This window comes from Triticum urartu, chromosome 6A (genome assembly GCF_056163025.1).
Source record: "Triticum urartu cultivar PI428250 chromosome 6A, HENAU_Tu73, whole genome shotgun sequence".
NCBI lineage: Eukaryota > Viridiplantae > Streptophyta > Magnoliopsida > Poales > Poaceae > Triticum > Triticum urartu.
In genome coordinates, this window is record NC_141878.1 from 224009946 (window position 1) to 224029760 (window position 19815).

General features: G+C 46.6%; 1 pseudogene; it reads left to right on the forward strand.

The window, feature by feature from the left end:
* Positions 1 to 6885: 6885 nt before the first annotated feature.
* On the forward strand, positions 6886 to 10325 carry LOC125516700 (protein FAR1-RELATED SEQUENCE 5-like; annotated as a pseudogene).
* Positions 10326 to 19815: the final 9490 nt, after the last annotated feature.

Consider the following 19815-nt stretch of genomic DNA (forward strand, 5'->3'; position numbering starts at 1 on the left):
CGCATACATACCAGGGGCTATGTCGTAGCCCCACAATAAAACTCCTATGGCTAAGTGAAAGCGTTAACGGCCTATAGTCCGATTGTCTGGTTCGCCGCATTATCACCTCCTTCATGGACCAAGACGTTGGATAAACAGTGATTAAATGCCTTTTCGAACACCCCGTACTTCCTACGAGGGGGCTGAAGCCAACGACTGGAAAACTTTCAGATTATATCAAAACGGCCGCATAGGAGGAATTCAAGCTTTCAAGCAAAACATAAATAGATTAACTATAAAATTGTCTTTTACAATTTTCATACACCTCACTCGAACATTATGTCTTTCGAGCACTGGCCCTCTATAAAGCGGGTGGCCTCTAGGACGTCTTCAAAATAATGCTCCGGTTCTGCGCAGTCCTTGCCTTTGGGTGGACTCTTCGTCACAACAACGATGGCCTTCATCTCCCCCAGAATGGTTTGACTCGGGCAAAAGCCATCCGTGCACCCTCAATGCACGATGATCGCTTCACAGCATCGATACGCGGCACCGCATCAACAAGCCTCTGCACCAAACTGAAATAGCTATTCGGAACAGGCTCGGTTGGCCACAACCGGATTACGGCATCCTTCATGGCAGCGCCGGATATCCTATGAAGTTCGGCCCATTGGGACATCTGTTCATTGAGCAACAGAGGGCGCTTTGATGCGCCAAACTGCGACCAAAAAAGCTTCTCCATTGCATATCCATCTCACGCTTGGTAATACTGCGGCGCATCGGCACAACTCTTCGGTAAGTCCAAGAATTCGTCCGGAGAACTCCATACTTGGTTAAGATGGGCATAGTTCGGGTCACCGAACTTAGTTTGCAGCAGAAAGGGCTTGCCAGCCGCAATCTCCCTCGCCTATCGAACCTCCTCACGGGCTGCTCTGGATTCCGACCGCGCTTCTCTAGCCTCTTGTAAGGCCTTGTCTAGATCAGCCGTTAAGGCTTTACTCTCCTTCTCCAGAAATTCACAGCGGCCGGTAGCATTCTCCAGTTCAAGCATCATAGTGGATATCTTCTCCTCATCTTAGCGCCGTGCAGCTTGTTCGGCTTTTAATTCATCCGATGCCTTCTCGGCAGCAGCATTACTACGACAGGCCTGCTCCTTGGCCCGGGCCAGCTCCGCTCGAAGAACTTCAACGGCGGCAGCACCATCTGCAGCCATGCATATTCCAGCATCTAAATCTCAGCATCATGCTTATACCACAAAATTGTAGGAGGATTGCCGCGAATACATACCTTGTGACTCGTCAAGACGCATATTGATTAAAGCAAGATCATCCCCTGCCACATCAAGCTTCCGCTGCAACTCAGCAATTTCCATAGTCCGGGAAGCGGCCAAGGGGAGAGCAGCCTATGTTCAAAGTTGGTCAGGTTAGTCCTCAAACGATCCTTTTCGATCCTCCATTTTGCTTCCCAGTGGAAGCCAACCCGAGTATCAAGGGCTACTACCTATACACAGGCGCATCTTTGCAAATGAAACATAGCTGAAAACATTATGTCACAAACCTCGAGGCCCTTCAGTAGGCTCATGAAGGCTTCATTTAATCCGCTCTTCGCGGACGAAATCTTTTCAATCACTGTACCCATCAAGGTACGCTATTCCCCCGAGACAGATGCTTTCCACAACATGCCCCGCAACATATCCGGAGTCCCCGGGTCTTCGGAAGCTGCTCCAAAAGCACAATCATCCTTTGAAGAAATCTGCTCACTCGTCTCCAAAATCACTGTCGGCTGTGAACCAGACAGTCCGGGGCCTTTGTTATCATCAGCCCTGGAATCCCGGATGGTCGGAGGTCCACCTTTGGGTACTACCTCTTTCGTCCCCTAGTCTAAAGGGACCCTCCACGATAACACTTCAGAGTCATCCGCCTTATTGGGCGAGGAGGTCGGAGGAGGCGTCTCGCTCTCCATCATCTCTGGGAGGAGACTCCCCGAAGAAGAGGATCACCCAGAAAAATCTTGTGCCGACCTGTAAAAATGCATAAATGCGTTACGTGTATCTTCGGTAACAATAACGGAGCGGGACGCTATCAAAGTACTCTGGATTCTCTTACGGTTTGGCCGAGGGCTTGTCTCCCTATTGGAGCTGCTCAACGGCGTCGCTTTCCAAACCCAAGCCGATCGACGGTGGCATCTTGCCCTTCTTGGAAGACCGCCCCTCCCAATCTTCGAAGGCGGCCCTTTCCCTCCTGTTTGGAGAAGGGATACTGGGTCCTTTTCCGCCTCCTTCTTCGGGCGAGGAAAGGTCGATTTCTCCGGACTCAGTATCTGACTTACCTCCGAAACCAAGGTCATCTTGGGTCTTCTCGCCCTCCCCTGCTGGTGCCTAGTATGGCGCCAAGGCCAGCATCCTTGTTAACACGAGAGTAGCTGAGTCTTCGGGAAGGGGAGCCGGACACCTAATCCGTTCCACCTTCTTTATCCAGCCCTGGAAAAGGATGATATTGTTGGTATCTTGCCGCTGGGTATCTGACTATAAGGTATTCGGTAAATGGGTACTTACCGGGGTATCCGGATGGTTACAGTCTAGGCCGACATCTTCGGTGATGTCCGGCCATTGCCTTTGTTTCCCGAAGAATAATCTCCACATTCCTTCGTGCGTTGTGCCGAAGAAGTGTTGAAGAGTCCGCGACCCTTCTTGATTGAACTCCCATAGGCGGAGAGGCCGTCGCTGGCATGGCAGGGTCCGACGAACTAGCATTACTTGAACGATGTTGGCTATGTCGATGTCCCTCTCAATGAGGCTTCGGATGCGACTCTGCAGAGTTCGCACATCATTCATTGATCCCCAATCCAGCCCCTTGTTAATCCACAATGCAAGCTGAATTGGGGGGCTGGATCGGAATGCGGGCATAGTTGCCCACTTGGAGCCACGGGGCTCGGTGATATAGAACCACCCATGCTGCCACAGATCAGAAGATTTGGCGAAGGATCCTTTCAGCCAAACGGCGCTAGCAAGCTTGCTCACTGTAGCGCCGCCGCACTCGGCCTACCCCCCCTCTACCACTTGCGGCTTCACATCGAAGGTCTTGAGCGACAAGCCGAAGTGCGGAGGAGTTTGGAGGAAGGCTTCGCACGTGACGATAAATGCCGAGATAAGAAGACTAGAGTCCAGGGCCAAATCGTGAAAGTCTAGCCCGTAATAGAACATGAGCCCTCGGGCGAAGGGGTTAAGTGCAAACCCCAACCCGCGGAGGAAGTGGGACACGAACACGACCCTCTCGCCGGATCTGGGGGTAGGAATAACCTGCCCCTCGACAGGAAGCCGATGATGGATTTCAGCGGTCAGGTACCTCGCCGCCCGAAGCTTTGCAATATCTTCCTCCGCAACAGAAGAAGCTACCCACCGGCGTTGACGGTTGGATCCGGACATGATTGGGGCTGGTGGCGACCGAAACCCGGGTGTTGGAACTCGGGGTAGAAGGGGTTGAGAAAGAGGCAAGCGTGGAAGAAAAAGACGGGTTTGTACCCCTATATAAAGGCTGCAAATATCAAACGTCTCCTCTTGGGCCTCAAAAACTTGCTTGTTTCCAAGGAGTTGTACCCAAGCGACGGTTGGGTTACCCACGTCCGGGTTGACAGGAATCCCTTAAAAAAAGGGAGGCACCATCTCCGCTTGGATAAGACGTGCCAATAAGACCACGTCTTGGGATGTGGGGCGACGGGGCGGCTAAAACGGTTCGCAAGTAGTAGTCAGGCAGGCGTGGTGTCATATTATCAAAAAGTGGTCGGTGGAACTCATGGAATATTATGTCCTCTGCGGTTGTGCATACAAGTCCGGATACAATCATTACATCTGAAGATCAACTAGGAGTTCGGAAGGGGGAACCCGCCTTGCAATGCCGAAGACAATCTGCGCGCCAGACTCCTCGTCATTGAAGCCAGGTTCAGGGGCTACTGAGGGAGTCCTGGACTAAGGGGTCCTCGGGCGTCCGGCCTGTTATCCATGGGCTGGACTAATGGGTTGTGAAGACATGAAGACTGTACCCGTGTCTGGATTGGACTCTCCTTGGTGTGGAAGGCAAGCTTGGTGACCGACTATGAAGATCCCTTCTTATGTAACCGACTCTATGTAACCCTAGATCCCCCCCCCCCCGGTGTCTATATAAACCGGAGGGGTTAGTCCGGAAAGGATATATTCATTACCATAGTCATACAGGCTAGGATTCTAGGGTTTAGCCATTACGATCTCGTGGTAGATCAAATCTTGTAATACCCATATTCATCAAGATCAATCAAGCAGGAAGTAGGGTATTACCTCTATAGAGAGGGCCCGAACCTGGGTAAACATCGTGTCCCCCGTCTCCTGTTACCATCGATCATAAACGCATAGTTCGGGACCCCCTACCCGAGATCCGCCGGTTTTGACACCGACAGGTGGCCCCCCTCTAGTACTTCTTTCGCCCAATATTTTTTTATGTATTCTAAAAATAATTCCCGTGGAGTTTTAGGACTTTTGGAGCTGTGCAGAATAGGTCTCTAATATTTGCTCCTTTTCCAGCCCAGAATTCCAGCTGCCGGCATTCTTCCTCTTCATGTAAACCTTGTAAAATAAGAGAGAATAGGCATAAGTATTGTGACATAATGTGTAATAACAGTTCATAATGCAATAAATATTGATATAAAAGCATGATGCAAAATGGACGTATCATGAAGACGTACGACTATATCAACCGTGTTGTCATAACGCTTCCGCTTACGGTCTACGAGGGTACGTGGACAACACTCTTCCCTCTCGTTGCTATGCATCACCATGATAGATCTTGCGTGTGCGTAGAAAATTTTTGAAATTACCGCGTTCCCCAACATGAACGACGAAGAAGGAGAAGCGGGGTGGAGCCGGCTGGAACGCTGGAGGTGACAGAGACGTAGAGTTTCGGCAGGGATGTGGTGTGGCGACTGGGGTGGTGGAGTGGCGATGAAGGCAAGAGAGAAAGAAGAAAGGAGAGAAAATAAAGAGATGAAGGCGCGGGGTACAGGGAGGGTTTTGGGTGGGCCGGGGGTGTCGAAGTCCTACTGTCTGGCGTCTGGGCTCCCGCAAAGCTTCCCACATTGTTTCCGGTTTGCGAGAGAAAGTATATTCAGACTGCGTAGAGGACCAATGTAGGCCTGTGTTGAATGACTTCTGTGGTCCGAATAGCACAGTCCGAACATATGTGAGCGGTTTGTGCGTTAGATGCCCTTATTACAAGCATGTCATTCACAACAAAACAACACAAGACAAAGCCCGCGTCAGCTGCCATACCATAAGTTATTAAAGACTCTCCGGCAAAACGAAAATTACTTATTAAAAAAACGAAAATTACAGGCAAGCTCAAAACGCTGCATAAGAAACTTGTTGAAGCTGACCAAAGATAGGCTCAAACTCCACCGGCAAGGCGAGTTTTTGTTCTGTTTATTGGCTTGGGGGTGCAATCCAAGCCCCGTGTATCGCCGTGTATGGTATGACACACATTGCAAACACCGGGATAACTGGGAGTTGCTAAAGTTCTTTTTTTGAAGGAAAACAATTCAAAACAACGGCAAAAGTTTTGTCTTATTGATTAATTAAAAAGAGAATTTACCCGGTTAATTTACGAAAAACCGGCTGAAAATCAATATAATCATGGACTACTCATAAAGCATAAAATCATGCACAAGCAGTCAACCAAACTCATTCAACATACAACAGCCGCAACCCCGGACATTTGAACAACGAAATAGGACCATGACAAGAACACCTCAGGAAAAGGCATTGTGCGCCACAAGAGACACAATAACAACCCAAACCTTGAGGACGAGCCAAGAAACAGAAGATCCTCCATCAAGCAGCTGCAGCACCATCTTCAGAGGCGGTCGATGTTGTGTACAATGACCGCTAGCTATGGCAAATGCAAGCGTGCAACCAATTTTACCATATTTTTCATGACAGCGTAATTGTGAAAAAAAAAAGAACTGTGGGATGCAATAAAAATCAGCACTAGTCCAAATTAGATTCAATAGACGCTACAAAATCTATCATTGCTTGTTTTCACAAGTGTCAATTCACCTATCCAAAACAAAACAAAACAAAACAAAACAAAACAATTTCAATTCCATTGGAACATATCCACCTGCAGCTCCCATCGATTGATACGGCATCACAAACTGAAGGAAGTGCAAAGAGAGACAGTTCCTTACACGGACACCCTTCTTCCATGAAAAATCGGTATTGGTAATTGTTTTTATCTGGGTATCATTGGCCGTCACACAAATCTTAAAGCACGTGTCGTACCGAAATGACAATGACAACAGAAGTGACCCCAAGGAGGAATCTAACAGACTAGACAGAAGTGACCACCGCAGTAATGCGGTTCATAAACTTGAATCATCCATTTGGAGTCTGCATTCTTGGCCAGTGACAGTAAAATGGCTGTCAATTTTCCCGGTAGGCGGTATGAACGAAATAAACTTTGCAAGCATCTTAAGATTCCAAGTAGGGTGCTGTTGATGTCTTATCGCCATCAGGATACTTGGGCAGCCGGTATTTTCCATCCTGTATTGAATGGCTTCATGCACTACAAGTGTCACTTCCCTGTCAGATTGAGCTCATTTCTGCTAACTTACTTGTCAGAATGGTAGTGAGGGGAAGGTCGTTCATCAACGGGTCCCCCTCTTATAGAAGAAAATAAAAATATAATAAATGAGAGAAATGACAGAGTTCTATAGGCGTTTCATCAGTGCCAACCGTAATCACTAGTAAGATAAAGGCCGAGGCCAACCTGTGGGGTATGGCGGGCGCTAAACATGGGGAGTGCTTCGGTACAACCCCTAAAACGTATAATGACCAGGATGATCATTTCACATTAGGTCTAGGAATACCCACCCGACGCCGTACGTATGCGCGCGACGTCGTACGCCCGCCCGTGTATGCCGCACCCGTTGCTGTACGTCGCGCCCGTCGCCGTACGCCCGCCTGCATATGCCGCACCCGTCGCCGTACGTCGCCGTTGTACGCCCGCACGTCTCCACATTGGCGTTTATGGAAGAAAAAAACGTCACGGGAGCCGCCGACGCCCGCCGTCGTAACCCTAAACCCTAAACACATCCATGCCGTCTCCACATTGCCGCCTGTCTCCACGTAGTCGCCGCGCGTCTCCACGTCGCCGCCCAAATAGGCCGCCGCGCGTGCCCTGGCGCCGTTGCTGCTGCCGCCGCGTTCCTTTGCCGTCGCCCAGATGGCCGCCCACCCGTGATCTCGGCCACCATCCTGACGCCGTTGACACCTGCCTCGGCCGGTCAGCAACATCACGTCGTCAGCGCATTGGTCATCGGACAAAATGGATCCAGCTGACATCCTCGCTGCCATGCAAGAGGTTGGTTTGAGACGTCGTTGTGCTTGATGAACTACTTATTTTAGGGATGATGTTACACGGTGTTCGATTGATCTTAGAATTTTCTTAAACATGTATAGATAGACGAGGAGGGCGATTATGATGGCGATGATTACGGCGACGACAACGGAACCTTGTCAATGAATATGGGTGAACCTGCTAAGGAGAATTACATGAGTTTGGATGAATCTTATAGTGGAAATCTAAGTTTGATCAATATTGATAAAAACAATAAATACGATAAACCGCACGGACAATTACATGTTTTTTTGCATCATGCAGCGACATGGCGATAATGATGATGATATGGATATAGATAATTCATTTACTGAAAGTGCACTCCGGGTATGTTTTAAAAACAATAGGAGAAGAAATGACATAATAACCGTATGAGCGCTTACATGTATTTTTTTTAAATGTGCGCAGATGGACGAGGACGGGGACTTTGTGAGGAATATTGTGGACGATGAAAGTGACAAATCGTACGTTGATGCATCTCATGATGACAGCTCCAGCAAAGTAAGTTTTGAAACTCACATACATTACATATTAAAATAATAACTGACTGACATACATGATTTCATGCCTTAATTTACAGGGGGGTGTAGATGGTCCTAGCGGGAAGGATGAGCATGTTGTTGATGATCTGTTTAATTTTGACATCGGATTTGATGAATATCAGCAAGATTCATTAGACACGCATTGGAAGGTCATGAGGAAGACGTTCGGGTCACTAGGAGAGGCTTACATTTTCTATAACCAGTATGCTACGGAGCGTGGTTTTAGCGTAAGAAAGGACTCGCTGAAATTTTCGAAAGGTCCTGAGGGAACTATGCGCTTGAGAAAGTATTTGTGTGCGAAAGCTGGGAAACACAGGCAAAACTTTGTACAATGGAAGGCAGGACCCATAGGCTCAGAGCGGAGACTCGTTGCTTCTGCGATGCGCATATAACTTTGAAGCTTGATAAAGAGCGTGACGTTTGGTATGTCAGCAGTTTCAGTGATGATCACAATCACGTTCCAGCTAGACCAGATGAAGTCACGTTTCTTCGGTCTCATAATCAGATAAAAGAATTTCAAAAGGCTGAGATCTTAACTATGGCAGGTGCTGGAATCAGGAAATATATGATTTATGATAACGTCGTTGGTAGGTATGGGTCATATGCAAAGGCTGATTTTGGGAGGAAGAAGCTTTATAACATGTGTTATAGAGAAAAAAATGAAGTTGCTTGCACAAGGTGATGCAGACACTGCCATATTGGGATCATGATAACCAAAAGAGAGAGGGATCTAGATTTCTTCTTTGAGCACACCGTCGATGATGAAGGAAGGCTGAAAAATCTATTCTGGTATGATTCTCAATCACGTCGAGACTATATTAACTACGGTGATGTGTCTGTCTTCGACAACACATACAGGATGAATAGATATGGCATGCCATTTATACCTTTTGTCGGTCTGAACAACCACCGTTGCACCACGGTATTTGGTTGTGCTCTTGTGTCTGACGAGACGGAAGATACATATATCTGGGTGCTTCAAACGTTTTTGAGGGCTCATTGTCAGAAGAGGCCCAGGTCAGTAATTACCGGTGGAGTTGCATCTATTATTAAAGCCATCAGAAAGGTACTTTCGGAGGTTTGGCACCGTCTTTGCTCGTGGCATATTGAGAAGAACATGCAAAAACACCTTCATCATAAGTCTCTAAAGGAGTTCAGGTCTCTACTTTATTATGCCACTTCAAAAAAAGTATTTGAGGAGAGATGGGCAGCGTTTACCGCCAAATGGCAGTCGGAGAAAACAATAACATGGTTACGTAGGATGTACAAGAAGAAAAGGCTTTGGGCTGCATCATATCTATCTGGTGGGTCTTTCATAGGTATGCGAAGTAACCAGCAAAGTGAGAGTCTGAATGCATGCCTTCACTTGCATCTAGACTCCGGTATGACTATTGTTGATATGATTGTGCACTATGAGAACTGCATAGTTCGTCTCCATGAGAACGAGGCGCGTGACGATTACACAAACTCACAAACATACCCAGTACCAGTATTGGACGAGTGTAAAGATATTGAGAAATTAGCTGCCCATGAGTTCACGGCGACAAACTTTTATATCTTACAGGAAGATATGAAGAAGGCACGGGAGCTTGAGGTCCTTGAGAGACTGAGAGGAGCAGACACTCACAGGTTCATACTGACATGGAAAGAAAATAGGGATATCAAATTCACACATGTACTAAGTTTCCGGTTAATACAATTCTAGCATGAATAATAAACATTTATCATGATATAAGGAAATATAAATAACAAATTTATTATTGCCTCTAGGGCATATTTCCTTCACAATTATAGTCCCTAACAGGACGAGAAACGCCATCCGAACAAATTCATCGTCCGTATTTTTATTTCTCACAATCTTTTGAATGAGATCATCAATCAAGATTTTACCAGTCTTTTTGTTAACAAAAATAACTGGAATTTTCTTTACTGCTTTCCCTTGGTCCATACTCAAAAAACTAGAAACATCCACTCCTTCATTCTTCAAACCAAATATAGGGAACACATCATCAGGCCTCAGTGAAATCAACCCTTTCTTTCCGGCTGCCTCTTGGACCATGGATTTTTTAGTACTTAGATTGAAACCTTGAATCATAAGTGCAAGAAAATTATCACCCATCTTCACTGAAGGTATCGTAACATGCCCTCCATCTCCGTTTCGTAAAATTTGAATCGCTGACTTGGTGTTAACTTATTAACAAGTTTAACCCACTTTTCTAACGAACATGCAATCACGCCATCGATGTCCATACTGCATATAATAATATCTATGTGACGTTGCATGCAGCTGAGATGTTATATTACAATGAAACATATTCAAAGAAATACCTATCTGACGGCGACCAGTGTGGGCGGCGGCGAGGCTGACGGCGACCAGTGCGGGTGACGGCGTGTGCTAACGGCGACCAGTGTGCGTGACGACGGGCGCTGACATCGACCACTGCGGGTGACGGCGGGCGTTGACGGCGACCACTGCGGGTGACAGCGGGCGTTGACGGCGACCAGTGTGGGGTGGCGGCGGGCGCTGGGGGTGACGGCGGGCGGGATCAGATCCGGCACGTCGTCGACACGTACGAGGTCGAAAGTGCATGCATGATGTGATTGGGCACCGACGTCCGAGATTGTCGGGAATATTCTCTCAGGTAGCGATGGCTCGTGGAGATATTTACGGCGTCGGGCCCGCGGTGATCAGTTTGCAATCAATACACGCGGCGTGATATAACCGTCGGTCGTGCTTTAGTCCTACTCCGGTCGAGATTTTCTAATTCAATTTTAATAAGCGTCTATCTGTAATTAACTCTATTTGAAGGAGATGTAGTGTCAATAGAGTCAGTGCATCTCTCCTTCGCATCCGCCAAACGGACCCATTTTTTTCTACGTGCTACAGTGACCATGCAGAGCGCGCACGCAAAATTTTGTCGCGTTTCGAGCCTGTATGAAATTTCTACGATTTTCCGGGCCGAAAACCTCTAAAATACTGCTCGGACGTGACGCAATGTGTGTTCGTTGTCGGATTTCATTCATTTTTGGCGTGGGGTGCCTGGGTGGGGCCCCACATGCGGTGCCAAAAGTTGGGTGCATTCCATGAAACCGTTCAGGTACTTGGTGTGAAAGGTCGTGGTTTCTGTATGGGCGAAGGGGACCCTCAGTCGCACGTCTCTCCTTCGCATCCGCCAAATGGGTCATTTTTCCACGTGCTACAGTGACCATGCAGGACACGCACGCCAAATTTTGTCACGTTTCAAGGCTGTATGGAATTTCTACGATTTTCCGGGCCGAAAACCCCTAAAATACTGCCCAGACGTGACGCAACGTGTGTTCGTTGTCGGATTTCGTTCATTTTTGGCGTGGGGTGCCCGGGTGGGGCCCCACAAGCGGTGCCAAAAGTTGGGTGCATTCTGTGAAACTGCTTAGGTACTTAGTGTGGAAGGCGGGTGGTTTTGGTATGGGCGGAGGGGACCCTCGGTCGCACGTCTCTCCTTCGCATCTGCTAAACAGGCCCATCTTTTTCCACGTACTACAATGACCATGCAGGGCCGCACGCCAAATTTTGTCGCGTTTCGTGGATGTATGGAATTTCTATGATTTTCCAGGCAAAACCCCCTAAAATACTGTCCGAACGTGACGCAACGTGCGTTCGTTGTCAGATTTCGTTCATTTTTGGCGTGGGGTGCCCAGGTGGGGCCCCACACACGGTGCCAAAAGTTGGGTGCATTCCGTGAAACCGCTCAGGTACTTGCTGTGGAAGGGGGTGGTTTTGGTATGGGCGGAGGGGACCCTCGGTCGCACGTCTCTCCTTCGCATCCGCCAAACGGGCCCATTTTTTCCACGTGCTACAGTGACCATGCAGGGCACGCACGCCAAATTTTGTCGCGTTTCGAGGCTGTATGGAATTTCTACGATTTTCCGGGCCGAAAACCCCTAAAATACTGCCCGGACGTGACGCAACGTGCGTTCATTGTCGGATTTCGTTCATTTTTTGCGTGGGGTGCCCGGGTGGGGCCCCACACACGGTGCCAAAATTTGGGTGCATTCCGTGAAACCGCTCAGGCACTTGCTGTGGAAGGGGGTGGTTTTGGTATGGGCAGAGGGGACCCTCGGTCGCACGTCTCTCCTTCGCATCCGTCAAACGGGCCCATTTTTTCCACATGCTACAGTGACCATGCAGGACACGCACGTTAAATTTTGTCGCGTTTCGAGGCTGTATGGAATTTCTACGATTTTCCAGGCCGAAAACCCCTAAAATACTGCCCGGGCGTGACGCTACGTGTGTTCATTGTCGGATTTCGTTCATTTTTGACGTGGAGTGCCCAGATGGGGCCCCACACGCGGTGCCAAAAGTTGGGTGCATTCCGTGAAACCGCTCAGGTACTTGGTGTGGAAGGCAGTGGTTTCGGTATGGGCGGAGGGGCCCTCGGTCGCACTCTCTCCTTCGCATCCGCCAAACGGGCCCATTTTTTCCACGTGCTACAATAACCATATAGGGCACGCACGCCAAAATTTGTCGCGTTTCGAGGCTGTATGAAATTTCTACAATTTTCCAGGCCGAAAACCCCTAAAATATTGCCCGGACGTGACGCAATGGGCGTTCGTTGTCGGATTTCGTTCATTTTTGGCGTGGGGTGCCCGGGTGGGGCCCCACACGCGCTGCCAAAAGTTGGGTGCATTCCGTGAAACCGCTCAGGTAAATTGCTGCCGAATTTCAAAAACAGACTTGAAATAATATTCTCGGATTTCAAGAAATGTTAATGAATTTAAAAATTCTCGGATTCATAAAGTTGATGAATTTAAAAATATTCTCTGATTCATAAATGTTAATGAATTTAGAAATATTTCAGAAAATATTAATGAATTAAAAATTCTCGGATTCATAAATGTTAATGAATTTAAAAATATTCTCTGATTCATAAATGTTAATGAATTTAAAAATATTTCAGAAAATGTTAATGAATTTTAAAATATTCTCTGGTTCATAAATGTTAATGAATTTAAAAATATTCTCTGATTCATAATGTTAATGAATTTAAAAGTATTTCAAAAATGTTAATGTATTAAAATATCTCACTTTTTTATTTTATTTTTGTTTATTATTTCATATATTTTTATTTCAAACTTTTAGTTTTTTCATCCACCCGGCTTTATTATATGAACATATTTTAACACAATCTGAACATTTGTAATACACTTTATAGAATTTTAGATACACATTTGACATTTTATTTCAGTTTTGTTTTATATTTTTTGTGCTATGTATATTAGTTGGAAATTTTTGAAATATATTGTGAACATTTTTATGCATGGGTCAGAAATTTTTCAAATACATACTGACTATTTTTTTCAAATTAACGTTGAATATTTTGCTAATTTTTCAACAAACTTTGAAGAGACATTAAAACAACATTCAAAAAACTACATTGAACATAGAGATATTTTACATAGTTCATTCAAACCTAAACGAGTTCATCCAAACCTAAACGATTTCATACATAGTTCATACTTAGAATGATTTCTTTTAAAACAACTACTCCTCGCCGTCGCTAGCCGCGAGATCGATGACCTCCACCTCGCCGTCACTGCCGCTGTCGTCGTCGTCGCTGCTCCGGGCTAAGCGGTCCCAGGCGATGTCGTCTTCCTCCGAGGACTCCTTCGCCTCCGCCTGCGGGACCACCGCCGGAATCGCCGCCGCCGCCTGGATTGTTGTCGCCTGCTCGGCGGCCTCCCTCGCAGAAGCCGCCGCTGCAGCCACCGACGCCCGTAGTGCGACGAGGTAGTCCGGCGTATCGTCGGGATCGCCGTCCTCCCGAAGAACGACCTGCTCCGGCGGCAGTTCCACCTCCGGCGGGGCGGGGGGATCGGCGGGCGCCGGCGCAGGTGGTGGAGAGGTCCGACGGCCGCGCGCTCCTAGATGGGGGCGTGGGGCAAGAAGGCGGCGGCGGTCACCGTTGAGGTCGGGCGTGAAGACCATCCTACCCTTTTAAGTTTTCAGGTGGAGGGGTATAAGACGTGGCAGATGTTTCGGGATCGCCTGCCCTCCTCTAATAACATCGCTCGTAGGAACGGGCCTTCCGATGGCTCTTGCGCTCTATGCGGGCATCACGAAGATGCCAACCACATCTTTTTCAACTGCTACCTTGCACGCTTTGCTTGGAGTGCGGTTCGGGAGGCTTTTGATCAGAACTGGAACCCGCTCTTAGCTTCGGACCTTCGCGCTATTCTTGTAGCTCATAGGGGCGGTTTTGGTCATGTGTTCTGGAGATGTGTGGGTGCTTTGTTGTGGGCCATCTGGACTACACGCAACAAGATGACTATTGAGCACAAATTTCCTTCTCACCCGGCTGACATTATTTTCAAATGTCACTTGTTCCTTTAGACATGGACGCCGTTGGGGAAACGGCATGATGCAGATCGCATGACGGAGGCTATGGAGCGGATTCAGTTGATTCAGATCGGCGCCCGCCACTAGCTTGCCGTTGGATGCGATCTTTTGGACTGGCCGTCTGCACGCTGCTACTTATTTTCATTTTCTTTTCCTCGCAGGCTTCGGCCGGTAGCATGTAATGTACCTTGGTTGCGTCCGTTTTACTTTATGTGTTATGTGGTTAACTTGTTGGACTCTGCCTTGTGTGGGCTTTATTAATTTAAAGTTGGACGCCTTCGGCGTCTTTGTTCTAAAAAAAGGGGTATAAGACGATCTGGACCATTGATGTGTCCAGGGGTTGTACCGAAGAAGAAGTGCGTTAAACATTCTAGATATTTGATGGCGCAAGAGTAGACATGTTGTGCCCGACCGTTTTTTTTGAAAAGGAGGTCATCCCCCAGCCTCTGCATCGGATAGATGCATGCAACCACTTTATTAAAAAGACGATAAAACAAAGTCTGTAGTGCAAAGGACTGCTCACAAAAGGAGCCAAGTGAAAATAAAAACAAAAAATTACAAGTCTCAAAGCCGCATCCGACTTAACGAGGATCCACTAAGGACCAATCCTATGCAGTGATCGCCATCCAAACCGGTTGAAGAAAACCTGAGCTGCCATCTCCCATCGGTTGCACCCAGTAGCCAGCTGCTCTCTGGAGGCCGTAGGAGTGATTAATGACCAAGTATGGATCCATGCCGTAGCCTGGAATATAACCTGCAAGAAATTAGTCATAGGTTTTCTCTTAAAAATTATATCATTCCTATAGTTCCATATAACCCAAATAAGTACGCATATTCCAATCCAAATATTACGCGCGAGATGTACATTCACTCCATCAAGCCACCTCCCAAACAAAGTCTCTATGCTATTAGGAGGTGAAATATTAAAGGCTACATGCACCGATCTCTAAAGTAACTTCGCAAGCGGGCAATCAAGAAATAGGTGTTGTATTGTTTCATCCTGATCACAATAGCAACACCTCGAGCCACCTACCCATCTCCGCCTGAGTAAGTTATCTTTGGTTAGGATCACTTGTTTGTGGACAAACCACAGAAATATCTTAATTCGTAGGGGTACTTTAACTCGCCAAATATGAAGCGATCGCGGGATTGGGCCAAAGTTGATGAGATCTAAGTACATAGACTTGACTGTGAACAAGCCAGTATTCGTGAGCTTCCATCTAAAAGAATCCTTCTCATCGGAAAGGTGTACCTCCATTAGCCTCCTCACTAAGTGCAGCCAAGAGGTCCAGTGTTCCCCAACTAGAGATCTCCTGAACTGGATATTCAAGGTACTGTCTGCATCGCCACGTACTCTTCCTTACGTTGAGCAATATGAAGGAAATATGCCCTAGAGGCAATAATAAAGTTATTATTTATTTCCTTATATCATGATAAATGTTTATTATTCATGCTAGAATTGTATTAACCGGAAACATAATACATGTGTGAATACATAGACAAACAAAGTGTCACTAGTATGCCTCTACTAGACTAGCTCGTTAATCAAAGATGGTTATGTTTCCTAACCATGGACAAAGAGTTGTTATTTGATTAACGGGATCACATCATTAGGTGAATGATCTGATTGACATGACCCATTCCATTAGCTTAGCACCCGATCGTTTAGTATGTTGCTATTGCTTTCTTCATGACTTATACATGTTCCTATGACTATGAGATTATGCAACTCCCGTTTACCGGAGGAACACTTTGTGTGCAACCAAACGTCACAACGTAACTGGGTGATTATAAAGATGCTCTACAGGTGTCTCCAAAGGTACATGTTGGGTTGGCGTATTTCGAGATTAGGATTTGTCACTCCGATTGTCGGAGAGGTATCTCTGGGCCCTCTCGGTAATGCACATCACATAAAGCCTTGCAAGCATTGCGACTAATGAGTTAGTTGTGGGATGATGGATTACGGAACGAGTAAAGAGACTTGCCGGTAACGAGATTGAACTAGGTATTGGATACCGACGATCGAATCTCGGGCAAGTAACACACCGATGACAAAGGGAACAACGTATGTTGTTATGCGGTCTGACCGATAAAAGATCTTCGTAGAATATGTAGGAGCCAATATGAGCATCCAGGTTCCGCTATTGGTTATTGACCGGAGACGTGTCTCGGTCATGTCTACATTGTTCTCGAACCCGCAGGGTCCGCACGCTTAAGGTTTCGATGACAGTTATATTATGAGTTTATGCATTTTGATGTACCGAAGTTTGTTCGGAGTCCCAGATGTGATCAAGGACATGACGAGGAGTCTCGGAATGCTCGAGACATAAAGATTGATATATTGGAAGCCTATATTTGGATATCAGAAGTGTTCTGGGTGAAATCGGGATTTTACCGGATTACCAGGAGGTTACCGGAACCCCCCGGGAGGTATATGGGCCTTAATGGGCCTTAGTGGAAGAGAGGAGAGGTGGCCAGGGCTGGGCCGCGCGCCCCTCCCCCCTTAGTCCGAATAGGACAAGGAGAGAGGGGGCCGGCGCCCCCCTTCCTTCTCTCTCTCTCCTCTTTCCCACTTAACGAATCCTATTCCAACTAGGAAAGGGGGGGAATCCTACTCCCGGAGGGAGTAGGACTCCTCCTGGCGCGCCCTATGATGGCCGGCCGCCCCCCCCCCCTTTGATCCTTTATATACGGAGGCAGAGGGCACCCCTTGAGACACAAGTTGATCCACGTGATCATATTCTTAGCCGTGTGCGGTGCCCCCTTCCACCATAGTCCTCGATAATATTATAGCGGTGCTTAGGCGAAGCCCTGTGACGGTAGTACATCAAGATCATCACCACACCGTCGTGCTGACGGAACTCTTCCCCGACACTTTGCTGGATCGGAGTCCGGGGATCGTCATCGAGCTGGACGTGTGCTAGAACTCGGAGGTGCCGTAGTTTCGGTGCTTGATCGGTCGGGCCGTGGAGACGTACGACTACATCAACCTAACGCTTCCATTGTCGATCTACAAGGGTACGTAGATCACACTCTCCCCTCTCGTTGCTATGAATCACCATGATCTTGCGTGTGCGTAGGAAATTTTTTGAAATTACTACGAAACCCAACAGTGGCATCCGAGCCTAGATTTTATATGTTGATGTTATATGCACAAGTAGAACACAAGTGAGTTGTGGGCGATATAAGTCATACTGCTTACCAGCATGTCATACTTTGGTTCGGCGGTATTGTTAGACGAAGCGGCCCGGACCGACATTACGCGTACGCTTACGCGAGACCGGTTCTCCCGACGTGCTTTGCACAAAGGTGGCTAGCGGGTGACAGTTTCTCCAACTTTAGTTGAACCGAGTGTGGCTACGCCCGGTCCTTGCGAAGGTTAAAACAGCACCAACTTGACAAACTATCGTTGTGGTTTTGATGCGTAGGTAAGATTGGTTCTTGCTTAAGCCCGTAGCAGCCACGTAAAAACTTGCAACAACAAAGTAGAGGACGTCTAACTTGTTTTTGCAGGGCATGTTGTGATGTGATATGGTCAAGACATGATGCTAAATTTTATTGTATGAGATGATCATGTTTTGTAACCGAGTTATCGGCAACTGGCAGGAGCCATATGGTTGTCGCTTTATTGTATGCAATGCAATCGCGCTGTAATGCTTTACTTTATCACTAAGCGGTAGCGATAGTCGTGGAAGCATAAGATTGGCGAGACGACAACGATGCTACAATGGAGATCAAAGTGTCGCGCCGGTGATGATGGTGATCATGACGGTGCTTCGAAGATGGAGATCACAAGCACAAGATGATGGTGGCCATATCATATCACTTATATTGATTGCATGTGATGTTTATCTTTTATGCATCTTATCTTGCTTTGATTGACGGTAGCATTATAAGATGATCTCTCACTAATTATCAAGAAGTGTTCTCCCTGAGTATGCACCATTGCGAAAGTTCTTCGTGCTGAGACACCACGTGATGATCGGGTGTGATAGGCTCTACGTTCAAATACAACGGGTGCAAAACAGTTGCACGCGCGGAATACTCAGGTTATACTTGACGAGCCAAGCATATACAGATATGGCCTCGGAACACGGAGACCGAAAGGTCGAGTGTGAATCATATAGTAGATATGATCAACATAGTGATGTTCACCAATGAAGCTACTCCATCTCACATGATGATCGGACATGGTTTAGTTGATTTGGATCACGTAATCACTTAGAGGATTAGAGGGATGTCTATCTAAGTGGGATTCTGAAGTAATATGATTAATTGAACTTAAATTTATCATGAACTTAGTCCTGATAGTATTTTGCAAATTATGTTGTAGATCAATAGCTCGCGGTGTTGCTTCCCTGTGTTTATTTTTGATATGTTCCTAGAGAAAATTGTGTTGAAAGATGTTAGTAGCAATGATGCGGATTGGATCTGTGATCTGAGGTTTATCCTCATTGCTGCACAGAAGAATTATGTCCTTGATGCACCGCTAGGTGACGGACCTATTGCAGGAGCAGATGCAGACGTTATGAACGTTTGGCTAGCTCAATATGATGACTACTTGATAGTTTAGTGCACCATGCTTAATGGCTTAGAATCGGGACTTCAAAGACGTTTTGAATGTCATGGAGTATATGAGATGTTCCAGGAGTTGAGTTAATATTTCAAGCAAATACCCGAGTTGAGAGATATGAAGTCTCCAACAAGTTCTATAGCTAAAAGATGGAGGAGAATCGCTCAACTAGTGAGCATGTGCCCAGATTGTCTGAGTACTACAATCGCTTGAATCAAGTGGGAGTTAATCTTCCAGATAATATAGTGATTGACAGAATTCTCTAGTCACCATCACCAAGTTAGTAGAACTTCGTGATGAACTATGATATGCAAGGGATAACGGAAACGATTCCCAAGCTCTTCGTAATGCGGAAATTGAAGAAGGTAGAAATCGAGAAAAACATCAAGTGTTGATGGTAGACAAGACCACTAGTTTCAAGAAAAGGGCAGAGGGAAGAAGGGGAACTTCAAGAAGAACAGCAAGCAAGTTGCTGCTCAAGTGAAGAAGCCCAAGTCTGGTCCTAAGCCTGAAACTAAGTGTTTCTACTGCAAAGGGACTGGTCACTGGAAGCGGAACTACCCCAAGTTATTGGCAGATAAGAAGGATGGCAAAGTGAACATAAGTATATTTGATATACATGTTATTGATGTGTACTTTACTAGTGTTTATAGCAACCCCTCAGTATTTGATAGTAGTTCAGTTGCTAAGATTAGTAACTCGTAACGGGAGTTGCAGAATAAACAGAGACTAGTTAAGGGTGAAGTGATGATGTGTGTTGGAAGTGGTTCCAAGATTGATATGATCATCATCGCAGACTCCCTATACTTTCGAGATTAGTGTTGAACCTAAATAAGTGTTATTTGGTGTTTGCGTTGAGCATGAATATGATTTGATCATGTTTATTACAATACGGTTATTCATTTAAGTTAGAGAACAATTGTTGTT